The following is a 20,520-nucleotide window of genomic DNA, read 5'->3' on the forward strand; positions in this document are numbered from 1 at the left end:
TTTGCCTTAAATATGTGGGAAGATGTTAGGTAGTATAGTTGAAGTAAATTTAAAAATTTTCATTTTATTTTTTTTAATGTTTTATTTATTTTGTGTGAGAGAGAGAGCACAAGTGGGTGAGGGGCGGAGAGAGAGAGGGAGACACAGAACCTGAAACAGGCTCCAGGCTCCGAGTATTAGGATATATACAACTCCGCAAAGGACCAAACATTGTAGGGCCATATGGTCTACTCCAACCTATTGCAGACGCCATAAAACTCTTTACTAAAGAGCCCCTCCGACCCCTTACATCCTCCATATTTATATTCTCACACGGAGTGTGAGATCATGACCTGAACCAGAGTCACTTAACTGACTGAGCCACCCAGGCACCCCTACATTTTTAAAAGGTTAAAAGTTTAAACAATGTTCATTAAATAGTCATTTCTAGAAATTTTAACTTCTCATTTCATAGATGCTTTCTAAAGAATATTTTGAAGACAGATTAGGGGATTTGGGAGGTAAATTTATTTCCAGAAAGGATTTCTCCAGATGAAGAAATTATTATCCATGATTAAGTCAGGGTAAAATATAAGATTATAGGATTAAAAGTAAAGAAGTATATGTTTTAAACCTAACAATCCCAATACAATTATAAATTTATGTGAACTTTTTGTTTGCATTGAAATTGTGTAAGTGTTGATAGATAATTTTGCATTAATCTATACTTATAATTTAGAAAGATACAGTTAAGCAAAATATAAGAATATTTATAATGCCTTTTTCACATTTTGAGAGTTAATATTATTTCTCAGTTTTTTGTCGGGTCTATAAATTGAAATGTGTAACTTAGTATAAGAAATAACATATAAGGTTTTCACTGTGACTAACATTTTTTTTAAACATTTGGAAGAGTATAAATAAAAAGTGGAATCTATACTGTTTAATTAATATTCAAAAATATTAGAGTACTATGGAATCTTAGAGAATAGGTTTTGGAATTTGCTTCTGTTCAAGAATGGTTAAATTAGGGGGCACCTGTGTGACTCAGTCGGTTAAGCTTCTGATTCTTGGTTTCGGCTTGGGTCATGATCTTGCGGTTCATCATTCTGGCCTCACATTGGTCTGTGTGCTGGCATTGAGGAGCCTGCTTGGGATCCTCTCTCTCCCTCTCTGTGCCCCTCCCCTGCTTGTGCTCTCTCTCTCTCTCTCTCTCTCTCTCTCTCTCTCAAAATGAATAAACTCAAAAAAAAATTTAAAAAAGAATGGTTAAATTAGTACACATACACAGATATTCTAAGAATTTTTTTTAAATCTTATCAATTTTCTTTTATCAAATATAATAGTTTTGTTACAACCTTCAGCAGATGATAACAGCTGAAAAAGTAGTCATCTTTCTCTCTGAATTACTATACAACCTTTGTCATAGTGCACATTGATGATATTTTAATCTTCATTTTGGTGCTAATGTATTATGTCCATATTAAATCTGACTTTTTTCTGCTACCCTTCACTCATGGTAATGAAGAAAGTACTACTTGGCTCTAACAAAAGAACAATACTGATACTGCATGGGAAGCCTTAATTATGATTGGTCTAGGTATTAAAGGTTTATATTCCTTTTATTTATAAATACCTGTGCCCTTCAGATTTAGGATCCCCCTGCCCCATTATTTCTTTGATTCATTCCTCTGTTCCGTTTTGTTTTCACTTTTTTCCCCCTGATATTAATGCTCATTAGTCACATCTTTTACCTGCTTTATTTTTGCTTTATTTTTCTCTTTGTTTTTCTTTCATATTTTCCTCCTCATACTTACATCCTGGGCAGTATATTCAATTATGCGTTGCAGACCTTCGGTTGATTTTTAAACTGACAATCTTGTAGCTTTCTAAATGTTATTTTATGTGTTAATGCTTTAAAAACTTTAAATGTTTTAATGTTCTCTAATGTTTTAATTGCTTCTCTTTAGATCATGCAGTTATTTTTATGGCTATAGCACCCCTCTTGATTATGTGAATGTTATTCGTTTGTGTGTTTTTCTTTTGTGGCTTAAATTAGCACTTTGTTCTGTTCTTTCTTGCTCATGTTGTTGCTTTTCCTTGGAGATATGGTGACTTTTGGTTGTCTGCCCATATGTGAGTGAAAGCTTTGGTTTATTATTTAATTAGGCCATGTGGATTTTTTCAATGTTGTATAATTAGACCCATTTCGTGCTGGGCCTTTCTCTGGCATAGGGTATCTGACTGGGAACTATAGGTAGGAAGAAGATAGACTGAGTGAAATGTATTACTTAGGGTGAGTGCAGGGCCGAGTAGTGGTCAAGTGGATGATCACAAGCCTTCATTAACAAGTTACCCTCCAGGGGGCATCTGGGTGGCTCAGTCGGTTGAGCATCAGGCTCTTGATTTTGGCTGGCATTGGTGTGTTGGGGTTTGTGGGTTTACACCTTGCGTAGGGAGCCTGCTTGGGGTTCTCTCTTCTTTCTACCTCTCCCCACTCTCAAAATAAATAAACTGTCCCCCAGAGGGGCTTGGGTAGCTCAGTTGGTTGAGTGTCGGGCTCTTTGTTTCAGAGCTGAGAGTGAGCCTACTTAAGATTCTCTCTTTCCCTCTCTCTCTCCCTTGCTAGTGCAAAACTCTTTCTCTCTTTCAAAAAAAAAAAAAAGCAAACAAAGAAGCTTTCCTCCAGGTTACTTTATAATTTTTGTAACTTAAGTAATCCCTACACCCAATGTGGGGCTTGAACTCACAAACCTGAGATCTAGAGTCTCATGCTCCACTGACTGAATCAGCTGGGGTGCCCATTGGATTCCCTGAATTACCTTTATTATTCTTTTAAATTTCACTTTACTGCTGGTTCTGTATTCAGGGAAATCATAGTAACAAGTTAAGAGTTAATTATTTTTAACCTGCAAAGCAGAACTGAAAGTAAACAACCATAGAAGGCACTGTGGAGTATCTGTCACAGGTACCTTAGAGAAAAACTGTGAACTTTATTTCTTATCCTTCCTCTAGGACTTCATTGATTTTTACTTTTCCCTGTGTTTCTTTTAATGAATTAATTAACTAATTAATTACGTTTTTAGAGATTCAAAATATATAAGCAGGAGAGAGGAGCAGAGGGAGAGAGAAAGAAACAATCTTTGTGTTTAATGTTTATTTATTTATTTTGAGAGAGAGAGGGAGAAAGTGCAAGCAGGGGAGGGGCAGAGAGAATGAGAGAGAGAGAATCCTGAGCAGGCTCCGTGCTCAGAGCAGAGCCTGATTGGGGGGGGGGGGAGGGCGCGGGTTTGAATCCTCGACCATGAGATCATGACCTGAGCTGAAATCAAGAGTCAGATGCTCAAAAGACTGAGCCGCCCAGGCTCCCCCTTTTCCTGTTTTTCTAATTAGGTTGCTTTCTTTTTCCATTTCCCATAGAAAAAGAGAAGAATTAAAAACAAAAAAAGAGGTATGGTTAGAAGTAGGTGGCCTGCTGGAGACCACAAATAAATAGAATATGAAGCTGTGCAGTCTGAAGAAGTCCTATAACCTCCAAGTTAAACTGTTTTCGGTGGCTTCTTTTTAAGAAAATAGAGAAGTAATTTCTTTGATGGAGATGATTTTTGAAGGGCCAAAGAAATGTATAAAGATTAATCCTTGAGGGGCACCTGGGTGGCTTGGTCATTTAAGGGGCTACTTCAGTTCAGGTCATGATCTCATGGTTCTTGAGTTCGAACCCCGCATCGGGGTCTGTGCTGACAGCTTAGAGTCTGGAGCCTGCTTTGGAATCTGTGTCTCTCTTTCTCTGCCCCTCCTCGCCCATGCTCTCTCTCTCCCTCAAAAAGAAATAAACGTTAAAAAAAAAAAAAGATTAATCCTTGAAAGTATAAAATTCAGGACTTGGCATTTCCCTGCTATCATACATGCATGAGTTGTTATCCTAGCTTGTTAGCCACACATAGCAAATTTCTGTATCTCATTCAGAGGTCATTTTGAATCTTGACTCTTTTAACAAAGTCTTCTCGGATAAACCCCAGTTGAATGTACTCTGTCTAGTTTATTGATATACTTAAATCTTTATTTTCCTCTTTCTTGTTAGACTTACCATATTTTGCTTCATATGCTGATGTGTGTACTAATATTAATGTTAGAAGTTAATCATGTGAAAAATATTTTTATTTTTAGTAATTTTTGTATATTTCTTAGATGTTTTTGCCTAGGAGACAGTGAATAGTATTGGTCTAATGATTGGAGTAATGCCAATCTCATAATTTTTCAGTAATCATTTGTTACTTGCTTCTTGGCAAAAAATACTGTGCATATATTGAGAATATTGCTGTCTTTTTGATGATTTCCTTTCGTATTTCCTAAGTTTATATCTGGGATTATTGTTTGTATTTTGACTTAGGGTTTGCGTCTTCAAATTTTAATGTCTTCTGTTTTTTCACATTCATATTTATTGTAAGTCAGTAGTGCAGACAAACTCCTAGTTAGCATGAAAAAGAATGTGAGATGTGTCAGTTTCAATATTGTTAAGTAGGGAAAAATAACAATAAACATATATTTATGATCTGGAATAGTTGAGCTCATTGTTATTCAGTTTGAATATGCAACTAAAGCGGCAAGATTATAAATGTAAGTGGTTTCCATAGATAGCATTTTTAGACTTGTTTGCATCAAGATTTCTACATCACCAGCTTGGGAGAGATGCTGAGAACTATAATAAATTTGGAAATTTTCTTCAATCACAGTTTTACTTTTCATGTACATTTTATTAGAGTTTAAGGTACTGTTTTCCCTGTTATTATAATTTATGTATTTGTTTTAGAAACTTCCTGATAACACTATAAAATTTCCCTGATAGGTTATTGGATTATTTCATTACCACAGAGTTGAGTGGTTTGGAGTGTTAAAGCATTTCTGATGATGCTGGCAACATCATTGAGAAAAACCTCAGAAAATTGCAACTCCTCAGAAATATGAATGCATTAAGTTCATTTGATGACAACAGACGTCCATCTGATGAAGTTAAAGTGGCTTTTCTGGGACTCTGTCTGTGCAATTTTCCCATCCTACAGATAACAATGTGCCCCAATTATTTCTGTTCCCAAAGGATTGACCACACCTTTTAAACAGCCTATATGCTGCCTTTGTTGCCTTAATGGGCCTCTTTCTCCATTTGACTTTGTGCACAGAAGTTTGGGTAGGGCTTGATATTTAGCTGATACTCACTAAAACCGTAGAATGAATGAAGTCTGATTTCCTGACTGTTAACGCACCTTTGAAGGTTTTCAACCAAAAAATAACAGGGTGAAAAATCCGTCTCCAAAATATTATTTCCTGATACTCTAAAATGGCCATTGATAGTGGGATTTTGTTACTTGGTTCATATTTTTAAATAAATATTGAAACTCAAAGATTGATTTTTTTATGGAATGGCTGAAATAAATATGTAAGTTCTGTTCTCTGAAAAAGAAAACTGTGGTGAGATGAGCAAGGATTTGCACATTTTACTTGAATACATTGGATTTAAAAAGGCAATTTAAGTCCAATTCTGGTTTCGGTTAGATTTGTTTTTGCAGCTCTCAGTGTAGTAATCTTATAATTTGGTAAATGTGAAATGAAAGTTTGCATCATCATTGTTTTAGTACATCACTTGTTTTATACACTATTATCTTTTAAGTGATGAATTTGTTTCGTTGTTTAAGAAGTAAGCTAGTTTTTACTTATCTTGAGATCTATTTAGCAGATTTTTAAGGAACATTTAAATATACCCTACTTGCAATGTGAACGTGAATAGGGGAGAGTGTTAGAAAGGACTGCTCTCACAATAGTTTTACTTTTTATCTAGTGTTGAGTTATCAAATTAGAATTTATTTTCTAATATACTCTGAATACCGTGTCCACCAGTGGGTATGTTCAAACCAGTAGAAGATTTCTGCAGCCTGTTTCCGAGTTGAAATTCTTCCCAGAGTGACTTGAATTGGAATGTTGGGTTGATTGCGGCAAGTCTGACTTGCCTTTCACCATAAATGGTACAGACGTGAGTTTTCAGAAAATGGGCAGTGGAAATTACAGCTAATGCATGGAATACACCAAAAGGGGTAATTGCTTCCTTCCTTCCCTCTTTAAATTTAGTACTTCTTACATTGCTCAAGTTGCTTAAAAGGCTCTCTTTCCTAATTGTGACATATTGACTCAGTAAAAGCAGGGGAGGTGAGTGAAAATAAAAAAGGGTTTTGAATTGAGAGAGAGTAACAAATATGTTCCCACTGGCCTGTTACTCTTACAATACTTCTGTGTGAAACCATAGCAATGTAGAGAAGATTACTGCTCAAAGATGGTCTGAACTCAAGTTGAATCCTTTCATTTGAGAGTGAAATTTTAAATCACTTACTTACCTCTTTTAAAGAACAGTGGTCGGGGGCGCCTGGGTGGCTCAGTCGGTTAAGCGTCCGACTTCGGCTCAGGTCATGGTCTCACGGTCCGTGAGTTCAAGCCCCACGTCGGGCTCTGGGCTGATGGCTCAGAGCCTGGAGCCTGCTTCCGATTCTATGTCTCCCTCTCTCTCTGCCCCTCCCCTGTTCATGCTCTGTCTCTCTCTGTCTCAAAAATAAATAAACGTTAAAAAAAAAATTAAAAAAAAAATAAAGAACAGTGGTCAGTTGTGATGACCTCTTCACCTAATGTCTGAACGTACTATACATAATATACTCTTAGCCCTGGTTTTTTTCCCTGACACCCCAAAGGCCCTGAAGCTCTCCGGGCTTGACTCATGCCCCTGTATTTCAGATTTTAAACAATATCTCAACCCCTTCTCGGAGCACAGTTGTTCTTTTTCTTTCAGCATAATTATCTAGTCCCTGCTTTTCCCTCTATTAGTCTTATTCTTGCTTTTCTTTCATGTGTACATATGTGTGTTTATGTGTGTGTATATATGTGTATGTGTATGTGTATATATATATATATATGATTGATTATTCTAATTAGTCCTAATTAGAACTCATGAATAATTCTAACTATATGTATACATATGTATGTGTGCATACATGTGTGTATAGTACACACATATGGACATACATACACACACATGTACATACATACGTAATTTCCACACCATGGCCTACAATTTCAGGAACATTTTATATTACAGCTCCCTTTAAGCCCAAACTTTTTTATATCCCAACTCCCTTTAAGCCCAAGCACAGCCTGGTGTCAACTGGTGTAACTGCCCTTTATTTCTGTGATCTACATACTTTTTAAACATTCAACAACTACTTCAAACTTTCTACCCTCACACTTTGTATTTCTCGTGTCGTTCTCTACAGATAACCCTTTTTCTTCCACCCACAAGAAAATAAAAGGCATCATTTGGAAACTCAGCTTCCCTCAGCCAAAACTGGGAAGCTACCCATATCTGGAGCCATCCTTTCAACTTGTTACATAGGAGGGGCCCTGCCTGTATTATACCCATCCCTTCATCTGGGCTTTGTTTCCTGTATCCCCAACACTCAAAAAATTTCCGCGATAAATTTCTCTTTTCTCTTTCTCATATCAGCTGTTTCATCCCAAAGGAATCATTTCAGTCGTGACTCAGATTCAACTCCTCTGTGCTCGAACGCATGACCTTCAGCATCATCCCCTGCCTCTGATCCTCTGATCTAGGTAAATAGCACCACTCTGGGAAATTGCACACAGAAACATGAGGCACTCTTCTCTCACTCTCTGAATTCAGTCTATCCCCAAGTGTTATTGCTGTTTCTCCCTAAAGGTCTGCAGTAAACCTCCTTCTTTACATGTCCCCTCTAAACATCCTCATCTAGGCTAGCATGACCTTTGCCAGTGAGACTATGAAAGCCTCTTAATTCATCAAGACGGTTTTCCAATATGAAGCTGTATTTATCCTTTCTGATTATAAATACCACCTCTCACTCCTCTGCTCAAAAGTCTTTAGTCATTCCCTGTAACAAAGTCAAATATTTCTTTCCGTAGCCTGTGAGTTCCTGCATGGACTGACCCCCTGCCTCCATTTGCACCTTTGCCTTTCTCTCCCCACGCTCCGTCCACACCAGCCTTGTTTTTCTGGTCAAACTCAGGACTCCTTCTTCCTCCTCTTTGATGATGACACCAAGTCCCTGGACTCTGGCTTTTTTGCAAATACTAACTCAGTGGCGTAATTCTGTCTTCAAGGATTCCATTCAAATGAAAACTCCAGCAGAAAGAGGAGAATTTTCTAGAGTTATCGAAATTATCTAGAAGGATAAATTGACTCTGTAAGAGTCGGTCTAGGATGCAGCCACCTTGGGGACTCTTAGCCATTTCAGAGCATCCATTTTTAGGTGGGGTTTGTATTAAATTTTCTGCTGCTGAAATTCTGTCTACCTCATGCTGGTTCTAGGAGACTTGGGGTGGTTAACACAGTTCCGGCTTCAATGGTGAGGCCAGAATGACCAGAATTCACTATACTTACAATCAGTCCAGCAAAACTAGGGTGTGATGGAGCGAGAGAATCTCTGTGCTGACTCTAGGGCTAGATGAGTAAAGAAAATAGGACCTCATTTTATTTCTTAGGCAAGATGAGTGGATTGCAGCTGCTATAAATGCCTTACATCTCTGTAGCATTTTGGTGTTTATGAAACTTTGTTCATCTACCGCTTCGGTTGATAATTCACTTATTAAGGTAGACACAACGCCCGTTTTTCAAATTTTTTTCGTATGGGTGAAGGAGCGCAAAGAAAGGTTACAACTTCATATGTCACTTAAGTTTCACAGCTAGAGAAAACAGCCGCATCTGATTTCTACGCTCGTCCTCACAGGGTTGGTATAAAATTCAACCCTATTCTGGATATAGAATATAGTGTGTACTATTAACATATTAGTGAAGTGTGATGTACTGGGAAAATAACTAGCACATGACATTAAGGAATCAATTTTCAGCTGGTTTTCACAATGCAGCCCTCTATTCAGCAGTTAAATCGACCTATTTTTAGTTGTGTTTGGGACGAGGCCCAGAGCAGTACTGAGCAGAATCTACAACCTTCTGTTTGGTGTTACTTGCCCTTCATCATCATTTGAATGTTTCTGATGTCATCTGACTCAGAAAATACACATTTTCGTTGTTTGCTGTGGTATTGGTTCAGCTGATCCTGAGTCCTTTATAATGTAAGGAATTTTTTTGTGTGCTTGTTTTCCTTTAACAGGTTGAAAAAACCCTAAAAAAAGGACTCTGTGTGTGTGTGTGTGTGTGTGTGTGTGTGTGTGTTTATGCTCATGTGTGGGTGTGTATCCTGTAATTCGCTTGTGATAAAGCAATGTCTGAGTCATGGTAGTGCTTAGTTTCTCCATCCTCACTTTTCAGAATGTGTGTGCCAGTCAGTGCATAACCCCCACATCAACCTCACCTCATGGCAGCAGGGGAGTGTATGCTGTATGGGAATGAGGTAATGGTTCGTCTCCTTCTTCAGTAGCCAGGCTTTCTGGCCATGTGATCCTAGAGTGACTGACTGCAGGTCTGAGTGACTCTGAATGCACCTATTTATTTAGGAGACAGGGTGTTCCCTTGGATAAGATAGCATTCCCAATAGTACCTCCATAGTTTCTCCTGTCTCATCAGTCAGTCTTTTGCCTAGCTAGGGAAAGACAAGGCAGGAGAAGGTGATAGTGGTCTAGGAAAGAGAAGAACGTGGTTTTAAGTTTCCTTGAAGCTAGGGGCTGGCATAGCCCAAGTATGCATCCATGTGAAGCATGGATGATTCCAATAGGTCCCAACCCATCTCTGCCAATGCTATATGTTTCTTTTATGTTTGGGATTCCCAGCCAGAAACAGCACATGGTCTCCAGTCTTAGACTGAGTTATTCAGTATGTTTTTCCCCCTTGTGGATAGTAAATAGCATGTACAGAATCTTAATCACTTTAGAAATAATCTTAACTACTGACATAAGACAACTTATTAGTAATTCTGGTGTGCTTAAAATTCAAATTAATCCGAAGAGTCTTTATTCCTCACTGTACCAACTATGGAGCTGTGAAGCTGCTCACAGTGTAAACATTTCTTTCTTTTCTTTTTATTTTTTTTAAGTTTTATCCCTGTGACCAAAAACACAAAAGATTCTTGATCTTTCTTCCCCACCATGAGTTTTCTTCATTCAAATACATATCTTTTTGGAAATAGGTTTCGACTGTTACCAGAAAATACAGGTTGAATCACTTATAGCCTTTCATTTCTACCAGTTTAAACTTTGATTTTTTTTTTAAATGAGAAAAACATTTTTACATACATGGTCATAAGAATCACCAGCCTAAGCATGGTGAACTTTGAGGGTCACTGTCATTAGCATCGAGTGCTGTAGCTATGCCTTTTACTTTGCCATCAGGACAGTACCCTTTAAGTATTTTCTCGGCTGCAGTTGGAAAGATCTATGTCAGTGCTGGTAGCCATACAGCAGCGAGTGGAGCACCCGCGCGTGCGTGCATGCGTGTGTGTGTGTGTGTGTGTGTGTGTGGTGTGGGCATGCAGGATGGTTGGTAGGTTCTAGAAACTTTCAGGCTGCTAGGCCACACACAGTAGGAGCCATCTCTGCTGATATCTATTTGTGTTCCAAGTGTGTTCTTCTAGTTAAAGGTAATACCTCTCATCTCCTTGAAGATTTAAGTGACTGGGATTGTGACTAAGTCTTTTGGCAATTCATAGAACATAAGCTCATGACAGGAGTTTTTTTTTTTAATGTGTTTGTTTACTGCTTTATCTCTAGCTTCTTGTACATAGTAGGCACTCAGTAAATAAGCTTTTGAATGAGTGAGTGAACTGGTTTTCAAGGCAGCTCAGATACCAATACTTTGAACTACCCTCTGTAACCAGAGCACAAATTGATCTAAGTCATTGTTTTCTAAACCCTGTTCTCAGTGTGACATTTTCATAAATAGATTAAGAGCATTAATAAAAGCTTTGCATATTAAACTTATTTATTCAAATTATTTTTCAGTGCTCATTATATGTCAAGAAGAGTTTTAGTTCCTAGGGATTCCAAGATGAGAAAAACCAAATCCCATCCCTCTTGGAATTTACATTTTAATTCAGAAGAAGAGGCAACAAACCAACAAATAAATTATTCTATGTCAAGTGCTATAAAGAAAAATCAAGAAAACTCTCTGTGAGGTAACATGTAAACAGAAACCTGAAGGGAAAGTAGTGGTGATCCTTGTGAACATCTAAAGAAAGAAAATTGTAGGCAGGGAAAGTACATAGGCTTTGTGGTGGCATCATGCTGGGTGAATTCATTTAACAAGAAGGCCAGTGAGGCTCTAGAAGGGTGGGCAAGGCTAAGAATAGTAGCGTGGAGTCAGTGAAATACTGGGGTGGGAGCAGACCATTTGTGGGCTTGGAATCCATTCTAAGTTACTTGCTGTTTTTCCTTTGAGTGAGGTTGGAAGCCGATGGAGGCTTTCTGAATGACTTGGTAGTGGGATCATCAAGGAGGCCGAGCAGGACCTTGGCCATCACCTCTGGTGGGTTGGCTATTAGAGAGCTACCCATCGTTATGTCCATGGTGTCTGCAGAATTATGATGGTTATTACCCAGGCCAGCATATTTCTAAACAGAGCTAGCCCAAGAGAGATCTATAGGTAAAACTGACACCACTGATCCATGCCTCTAACCCATCAGTACACATTTATTTAACAGACATTTTCCTTTTAATTTTTTGTTACTCTCATTTTTAAAAAATGTTTATTTTTGAGATTGAAAGAGTAGGTGAGTAAATGCGAATGAGGGAGGGGCAGAGAGAGAGGAGACACAGATTCCAAAGCAGGCTCCAGGCTCTGAGCTGTCAGCACTGAGCCCGATGTGGGGCTCGAACTCACAAACCATGAGATCATGACCTGAGCTGAAATTAGACGCTTACCCACTGAGCCACCCACGCTCCTCTTGTTACTCTACATTTTAACATTAGTTTGACTTCTCTGAATGTGTGTGTTAGCAAAGACTTGGATTTAAGAGGAGTTTGCATTTCTGGAGTAAAAGATGAGATTGGACAGTCATGTAGGTACACATTATATCTTAGATAAAGCTCTGAAATGGGTGTCAGAAATCTGGTTTTCAGGTCAGCTTCTGATAAACACTGCCATATGACCTTGGGTAAATGATGTTACCTCTTAAATACATGTATCTGTCATTTAAAATCAGTGGAATTTGCCTAGGTGTATTCCAAAGATTTTGCTAGTCAGTATGTTAGAGAGCTCAGGCTGCCTTAGCCCGGGTGGCTTAAACAATAGAAATTTATTTCTCACAGTTCTGGAGGCTTGAAGTCCCAAGATCAAAGTGTAGGCCACTTTGGTTCCTCATAAGAGTTCCTGGGCTGCAGACAGCCTCCTTCTGTGTCTTTTCCTGTAACAGCGCTTATTACCTCCTAAGTACCATTAAATGGACGCTTCAACTTAGGCATTTGCAGGACACAAACATTCAGTCCATTACAGTCAACTTTAAATTCTGTGACACCATCACATCATTTTATTGAAGAATTTCCAAGTCATAATCTACTTGGTGCAGTTTGTTTGACATGCACCTCATCAGAAGTTGACTTTAACTGACAGTGGTGGTGGTTACATAAATAATTGTACGCCTTTGTTTTGTGGACCACTGGGTTTTGGTTGTCATAGGCTATTTTGGTGCTGCAGCGAGCCTTGGGGTTGTTCCATTTAAACATACTTTATATGAATATAATGCTTCTGAGAATAGTTGATGAAAAGTTTTCGTTGTACCTTGTTTCATTGAAGCAAGCTAATTGACAGGTTTCAAAAAGAAACCTAGGTTACTAATTCTGACATATAATTAATAAAGAGTAATTGTCATTCCACATTAGCCAAACGTTTTCTTCAGTAATTATTCTTGGCACCTGTAAGAAAGGAATTGTAGAGATGTCTCTTTTTGAGTTACCAGAGACTATCTTTTGTATTACAAAATTTTCTGGTAGAAAAACATTTCAGTTAGTAAGATCAGTGGTTTAAATTATTGTTTTAAAAGTTACCCAATGAGGGGCGCCTGGGTGGCTCAGTTGGTTGCACGTCCAGCTCTTGATTTCAGCTCAGGTTGTGATCTCAGGGTCATGAATGTGGAGCCTGCTTAGGATTCTCTCTTTCTCTCTGCTCCTCCCCCGCTCTTTCTTGCTCTCTTTCAAAAAAAAAAAAAATAAAGTTACTAGATGAAGCATAGTTAACTAACTCTTCTCGTATAACATGAATATGATGACCTGGTGAGGACAGAGGAGTGGCTCTAACTCCTGGCCTTTTCACATGATCAGTAGAATGACATTTAAAAACTATTTAGTGCCTTGTACATAACAGGATGTTCTGTATGGTGAATGTCAATAGTCAACATCTCGTTCATCAGTGTACAGTTCAGCTGGTAGGTGGGTCATTCTGTAACTTGTTACACTGCCCAGGTATGAGTCCTGGCTCTAGCACCTGCTTGCCTGATGACCTGTCACTCTTGAACTTCGTGGGTTCATCTGAAAAAGGGGCAATTCATAAGACCCGTGTCATAGAGTTGTTAGGAGCATTAAGGTTGATAATAAGATGTTAATAAAATAATAGAATTTTAACAATAAATATTTTTATTTTTGGCTTAGTACATTTTAGAGGAATCCAAGCTGAAAAATTCCCAAGATAGAACCATTGAGTCATTTTGGAGTTTATAGAGCCTGCACATCAAGGAGAGATTCTTTACTAAGTGGGGGATTTTGCAGTTCCATAAAAATTTCCAGTTTTATCCAGTAGCCACTTGAGGGAAATACTCTAACCTACAATTGAGGATCAGTGTTCTTGAAATGTGTTTGGTTCTGGCCTTGAAAAGGGAAAGAAAAAAAGGCAGTGAGAAGTAACAATAAGAAGAGAGCCAATGCCTGACTTTATTTTCTCTCTCGGTGACCAAGTTGCCGGTCGTACACTGGGCATACTGTAAGTAATTTTATACTTAAAGTCAAAGGACTCCTTGTGTAGGGTCTCAACATGTCTAGTGTTACTTGTGTCGAAAGCAATTTAAGAAGGTAATAAATGAATGATTCTGACCATCTTCTATTTATATAACCAATTCAGAGTGACAGGGTTGTAATGGAAAAAACACTCATAATCAAAGGACCTTATGTTTAAAATCAGACTTCACTCCTCTTCTGCCCTCAGTGTCCTCATCTGTAAAATAAAAATAATATGCTTCTCTCATAGACTTCCTGGTTTTAATGTGCTTCATACATAAGTACCCCCTATACATTATTATTTGAAGTCAGCTTGATTTTTACACATGAGTTGGGAGAAACATCAAAATCCAACTTATTTGAAAGTGTGGTCATTTAGGTGTTGATCTGACCTATAGTACATCTCCATGTGTGTAACAAATTGGTTCTTCTGTATTTATGGGGATACAAAATAGCTTAAAGCTACTAGAGTCACTTATTCCAGTTTTTTAAATTCAGAATTGAATACCAATTATCCCTTGTTAAAATTGTTCAAAATACTTAACATCACAAAGTCTTGGGGTGCCTGGATGGCTCAGTCCGTTTAGTGGCTGACTTTAGTTCAGGTCATGATCTCACGGTTTGTGAGTTGAAGCCCTGTGTTGCACTCTGTGCTGACATCTCAGAGCCTGGAGCCTGCTTTGGATTCTGTGTCTCCCTCTCTCTCTGCCCCTTCCCCATTTGCACTCTGTCTCGCTCTCTCAAAAATAAATAAACATTAAAAAAAAATTTAACAACACTAAGTCTTTAAACTTGTCATCAAAATAGTGTTTACAGTTCAATTTGTAATAATTCTCAAAATTGGTGATTAGATTTTAGGTATTGAGCCATTAATGAAAGATAAATGAGTGAGCCAAAAAGTCAGGCGTGGTTTTTTTTCTTCTTCTTTTTTTAATGTGTGTGTGTAGATGTTTTAATTAGATTTGCCCCTTAAAATTCCCTTCATTCTTCTTTCTCCAACTTGGGCATGATATTCCTGTGATTAAAAATGGGAGGGAGGATAATGGAAACATTATCACTCTTCAGATAATTATATTTACTGAGATTGATTAAAATCAAATTTATTGCAAAAAAGCTGCATAACTCAGGTGCCAGGGGCCCGGGGAAGATGAAGAAGTAGCCCTTGCTCCTAAAGGTCTTTTAACATAATCAATAGGATAACATTTGGCTGTAGGAAGGAGTTCTAGAAAATGGGTCCTGAGCAACGCCATAATCAAGTGTTGAGACATCTGGCTCAGGCAGGATTAATGAGCACAGAGCACATCCCAAGTAGAATTCCAAGTGAAAACGTGTCCTGTAATGCATAGTGGTAGGCAGGAAATCCAAAGCACACTTTAGAGTATGAGATGCAGTTCAAAAAGGATCAATTTAAGAAGGATGCAAATGAGACTGGTTTTATAGGACAGTATGGTAAACTTCATAGGCCACATGTGTATAGGATGACAAAGAGTTTAAAGGAAGATGGAATCATTTAATGGAGGCCCTGTACACCCGTCTCAAGAGTTAACACTTGATCCAAGAAGAGTCAAGTGATGTGAATGAAGACTGTTTTTAAATGATCATACATGATGAACAGTGTTTCTTTGACCTACAGGTTACAGGTGTGCACATATATGTGTATCTGGTTTACTTCTAAATATTCTTTGAGGGGGATAAAATAAATTTATTTCTGTGGAAAGTGAGAAATAACTTCTAACTGTTCTTTTTTCTGGCTAAATATGGCATTTATTTAAAAGGTCTAATATTTACCAGTCTCTGCTACTGTTTGCTTCCATAAAAACCCTCCTAATTATCTGAGAAAGCCAAATGTGATCTGGGCTTTCTTGGCAAAAGGATATTGACTTTCATTAAGACTGAATTGCAGTACAGACCTTTAAGCCTTTATCTGCATCTCATTAAGTAGCATGTGATTTGGGAGAGTGGCTATTAATTATACAGAAGACGGTGAGTGAATAGAAAGGATCGTTCAAAGGCAAACCATGCTTAAACCTGACTGTGTCCTCAAGCATTATACACTTCATCTGACAGGCGTTCATTTGCCTAAGTGTTCAGAGGCAGCCATAGTATGAGTTTTTAAAGGACATGTTTAGAAGCAACATTAACGTCTAGTTTTTTGTCAATTAATTTAATTTACTGCTGAGTCATTTTTCTTGGGTTTGCATGACTGCTTGGCCGAAGGGGCAAGAAAGGAGCATATATGATGTAATAGGAATAAATCCTGAGAAGCTAGTTTTGTTTTTACGAACTAAACCCTTGTCCTGTCCATCATCAACTATGATGGTGTGCTTTTCTGAAATCCACTGCAAGTTAAAATAACATGTTCTCTTACTGTAAAGATACAAGAACAGGCACTCCTCATACTTACTGTTAAGAGATCAAGAAGTAGATTGTGTCTTGTTAAATACTGACTGTAATAGAAATCTGTATTCTGCTTTCACTAGTATTAGAGTGACATCTTCTCATAATATATTTTTATAAACTCACACATAAGTATAGATTAAGATGTCTTTGCAGTAAATTCTGTGTGAACTCTGTTTTCAATTTTATCTGTGTAGCTAATGCTTTTGAAATTTGGCAACATGCTGTCAAGTTTGGCTTCTTTTAAAAGTCAAACTTACATCTAATTTTTGTATGCAAAATTCGTATCCTTTCCAGTATTAAAATTATCTGCCTTACTGTAATTGGGCAAACTTACACAGAGAGCGCATACGCATTATTCTACATTAAACCATTTTTATGAGTGGCCAAAACTTGGAACCCTTACCACTTGAAAACCAAGGTGAAGAAGAGAGGGTTTTCCAGCCCCCACTCATGGTGTGGATGGAGTGTTTAGTCATCTGATCTGATCCGTTAGTTTCTCATTAATTTTTATGAGTTTGAGTGTAACCATGTCTGTAAATGACAGATATTTCTTACACATTGGTGGAATGAAAGCTAATGGAAACCAATAATTTTGGTTGTATATTTTTATTACATGGTAAGCATTATGTGACAAGATCCTGGAGTAAATAGGACACTTGATATTAAACACTCTTCTTGAGGTTTTCCAGGCTATGGAGGGCAGTTTCCCAAAGTTCGGGGTACCAACAGGTCCACCTATCTATGTGATCTATGGGGTATTTGTTAATGTAGATTTCTTGCCCTGCTCCTGACTTACTGAGTCAGAATCTCTAGGAGTAGAGCCTGGGATCTTCATTTAACCCATTCCACAGGTGATTCTTAACCACTGATTTATCTTTCCAGCATCTAGGGTAGTGAGTGATTTATATCTATGAAAAATGTTTATACTTAGTGGATATCACATTATAGTTAAATAAGATTGGTATTGGTATGTATTTTAAGGAATTACTGTAACTTTCCAAAAAGGGATCTGTGGCTCTTTAGAAGTACATTGATGCCACTGTGATAAGTACTTTCCTATTTTTTTTAAATGATACTTCAAAAAATATAGTTTGTACATATATACAGAAACACACAGATGAACACACATGAAGTTAACAGGTGGCATGGTTTGGGTTAAATAAATTGGTATAAGTTGGGACCAGATTTCTATAGTCATTAGAAATACCACTATATTTAAAGTAATTGATATTAATTCCGTTATCAAGGTAATGGTTTCCTCATTAATGTTTAATGCTTAAACATTACTTAATGTAATTAAATGAATCATATTTTATGATGCATATTTTCTTCAGCTAAGCGTTTGGTAATTGTGCTTAAGCCATTATAGATACCGACTGCATGCTAAACACATTTTCTGCTCTTGGTAGACATTTAATTTGAAATACCGTAAGAAAAACTATCAGTTATTTTTCTTTGCCTCTGACTGAACTCGGGCCTGAATAGAAACTTTATCATGAAGTATTTAATTTATTTCTCTTTATATAAAAGACATACTATTTCAAAGCATGATGTAAATGGATTTGCTAGGTTCTTTGGAATAAAATATATCCTTCTCCATATTTTAAATTCTTGTATCTTTCCCTCAGCGGTGTAATCAGCTTGGTAAGGTATTCTTAAGTGCTATTTCTACAGTAGCTGAAGGTCAGCCAAAATATAATCTCGAGCAAAATGTTCTACCTTAATTAATTCATTAGGACAGTTCTTTCTGTTTGAATCTTCCAGGGGTAGAGGTGGGGATGGGGGGGAGAACTTAAAACCAAAGACTAGTGAAGCACTATGCATGTATTTATTTGCTGAGTAAATAAAATGTATGCTGCATTTTTTCAGTTTCTACAGTTCTCCATCCTGTTTCCTGCCTGAAAGTTCTCACCACACGCTGTACTTTGCTTATAAAGAGGTCCCCCAAGTTTGCAAACCTGCCTCCTTCTCATCCTTTAGACTCACATTTGAATGCAGTCTTCTCAGATCAGTTCTGTTTGCTCTCTGTGGCGTGGATCTCCGCTTTAGCCTTTTGTTTGCTTCTTTCTTAAGAGTTACAGTTGTAATTGTTTTGTTTGACTCATTCCTTGTCTGTCTTTTCCCCTGGGCTGTAAGCGACTTGAGATCAGAGAAAATATTTGTCTCATAAACATTTGTATCACCTGAGCCTAGCAGAATGATGGCCACATAGGACGCACTCCATACGTATGTTTGTTTGAGTTCAGAGTTGGATGAATGGGTGGGTGGATGGGTGGATAGAGGGCTAAATAGTAAGTGCTCGTGGATGGAAGATATTTACAGAGAGAGAAATGTTCAATGGCATGCTAACATGAAATGATGCTTACATTTGATCAGTGATGAGGGACAGGTAAACCTTCAGAGTAATGTTACATTTACCTAAACCACTTGAATGGAAATGGACAAATCAAGTTGGAGCATTTTGTAGCTTGTGTCATTTTTCTGAGATCCTGTACTTTACATTGTTCTGTGTGAGTTGGTTCAAACTGTCCGTGTCATTTTCTTTGTGTACCTGTAGACATACTTTCTTCTCCTTTTTATAAAAAAGACATGTTTTGTGGATATAATTTGTTTACTCATGCCACCAGCCATTCTTTTTTTTTTTAACGTTTATTTATTTTTGAGACAGAGAGGGACAGAGCATGAACAGGGGAGGGGCAGAGAGAGAGGGAGACACAGAATCTGAAACAGGCTGCAGGCTCTGAGCTGTCAGCACAGAGCCCGATGTGGGGCTCGAACTCTCGGGCCATGAGATCATGACCTGAGCTGAAGTCGGACGCTTAACCGACCAAGCCGCCCAGGCGCCCCATGCCACCAGCCATTCTAAGCTATAAAGTCATGCTGCCAGAAGTCATGCTGTGATTTGAAGTTGGTACTTATTTAAACCTGGTGATACATGGACAGTGCTAGGGAAAAAGTGAGTTGATGTATGCAGTGCTAAATTATTATTGTTCAATATCGATGTAAAATCCTCTACCAAGCCAGATAAATGTAAGGCCATGGCAGCTCCTTTCCATGAAACTAGGAAATTAAGGTTTGCTGCAGTGGGTATTTATGAAATATATACTTAGCACATTTCTCAGTGTTCTCTTTAAAAATACATGAAAACACCTAGAAGAAAATGAAATAGTTGGAATTCAAAAGGAGTGTGCTGAACAGGGCCAAGAGATTTAAAGTGAGTAGTTTTCAAGATTATTCTGTTCTCTAATTTATAATAAGATGAAAGTAACTCTGCATGTATTTTAATTTTAATAATAAGGTAGGAAACCATGCATTTTAGTTTTGGCATCATTTTACAGAGAAAGGTAGTACATATTTAATACATTGTTGAATTAGTCAAATATAGTAAGACTGTTGCAAAAAAAATTGTAAAAACATGGTGTTGATTCCTAATTTTATCTTCACGTGCTATTCATTTAGCTTTATAAATCTTCAGTCATTGATTAGTAAAAGACTGGCCTCAGAATCCCAAACACTGTAGGTTGAATTACTGTTACATTATATTGCAGGCACTGAGGTAGGCAAGTTTTTCATATATCTATATTCATAATGACTCTGCACATAGTAGTATTATCTCTGCTTTACAAATGAGAAAATTGTGGCTTACAAAAGTTACTGGTCTAAAGCCATATTGCTAAATTGCAGAGTAAAGTTTATCCGGTTTCAAACCCCAAATTCTTTATGCTTTATCATTGCTTCCAGAAAATAACTTCAGCAATTTAAGAGACTATGCAGAGACATTATTAACATAGTTTGTGTTTTCCAGTTAGTCAGTCAACAAACATTTATACGAAGTGATGAGGTGCTGAACTGAGAATTGGGGATAGCCTAAAATTATGCACGAAACCTGTCTCTGAGGACCTTATTTTTGTAAATGGAGACTTGCTGGCAGCTGTAGATTTCTGCACATGCTTGGATGCTACTGGAAATTCAGCGACACTGTTTTACACATCTTCTCATCTCTAGCTAATGCAAAAGCGTGAAAGGGTGCCTCCCCTAGAGCAACTCTCCGTGTGCCTTGTTTAACCAACAATGACTAAATCATTCTGGCAAGAGACAGATTTTCCCTTATGAATCAGATTGGAATTTTGACTGAATTAAAGTAGGTAATTTGAACAAAAAGAACTTCAGTGCTGCCTGCTATCTATGGAGTAA

At 37.7% G+C, this 20,520-nt stretch overlaps 1 protein-coding gene across 1 annotated transcript in view; it reads left to right on the forward strand.

Moving 5' to 3' along the window:
• CHSY3 (chondroitin sulfate synthase 3) overlaps positions 1–20,520 on the forward strand; it is a 283,098-nt gene that overhangs the window by 43,347 nt on the left and 219,231 nt on the right. The gene's annotated exons all lie outside the window — the stretch shown is intronic.

This window comes from Prionailurus bengalensis, chromosome A1 (genome assembly GCF_016509475.1).
Source record: "Prionailurus bengalensis isolate Pbe53 chromosome A1, Fcat_Pben_1.1_paternal_pri, whole genome shotgun sequence".
Classification (NCBI taxonomy): domain Eukaryota; kingdom Metazoa; phylum Chordata; class Mammalia; order Carnivora; family Felidae; genus Prionailurus; species Prionailurus bengalensis.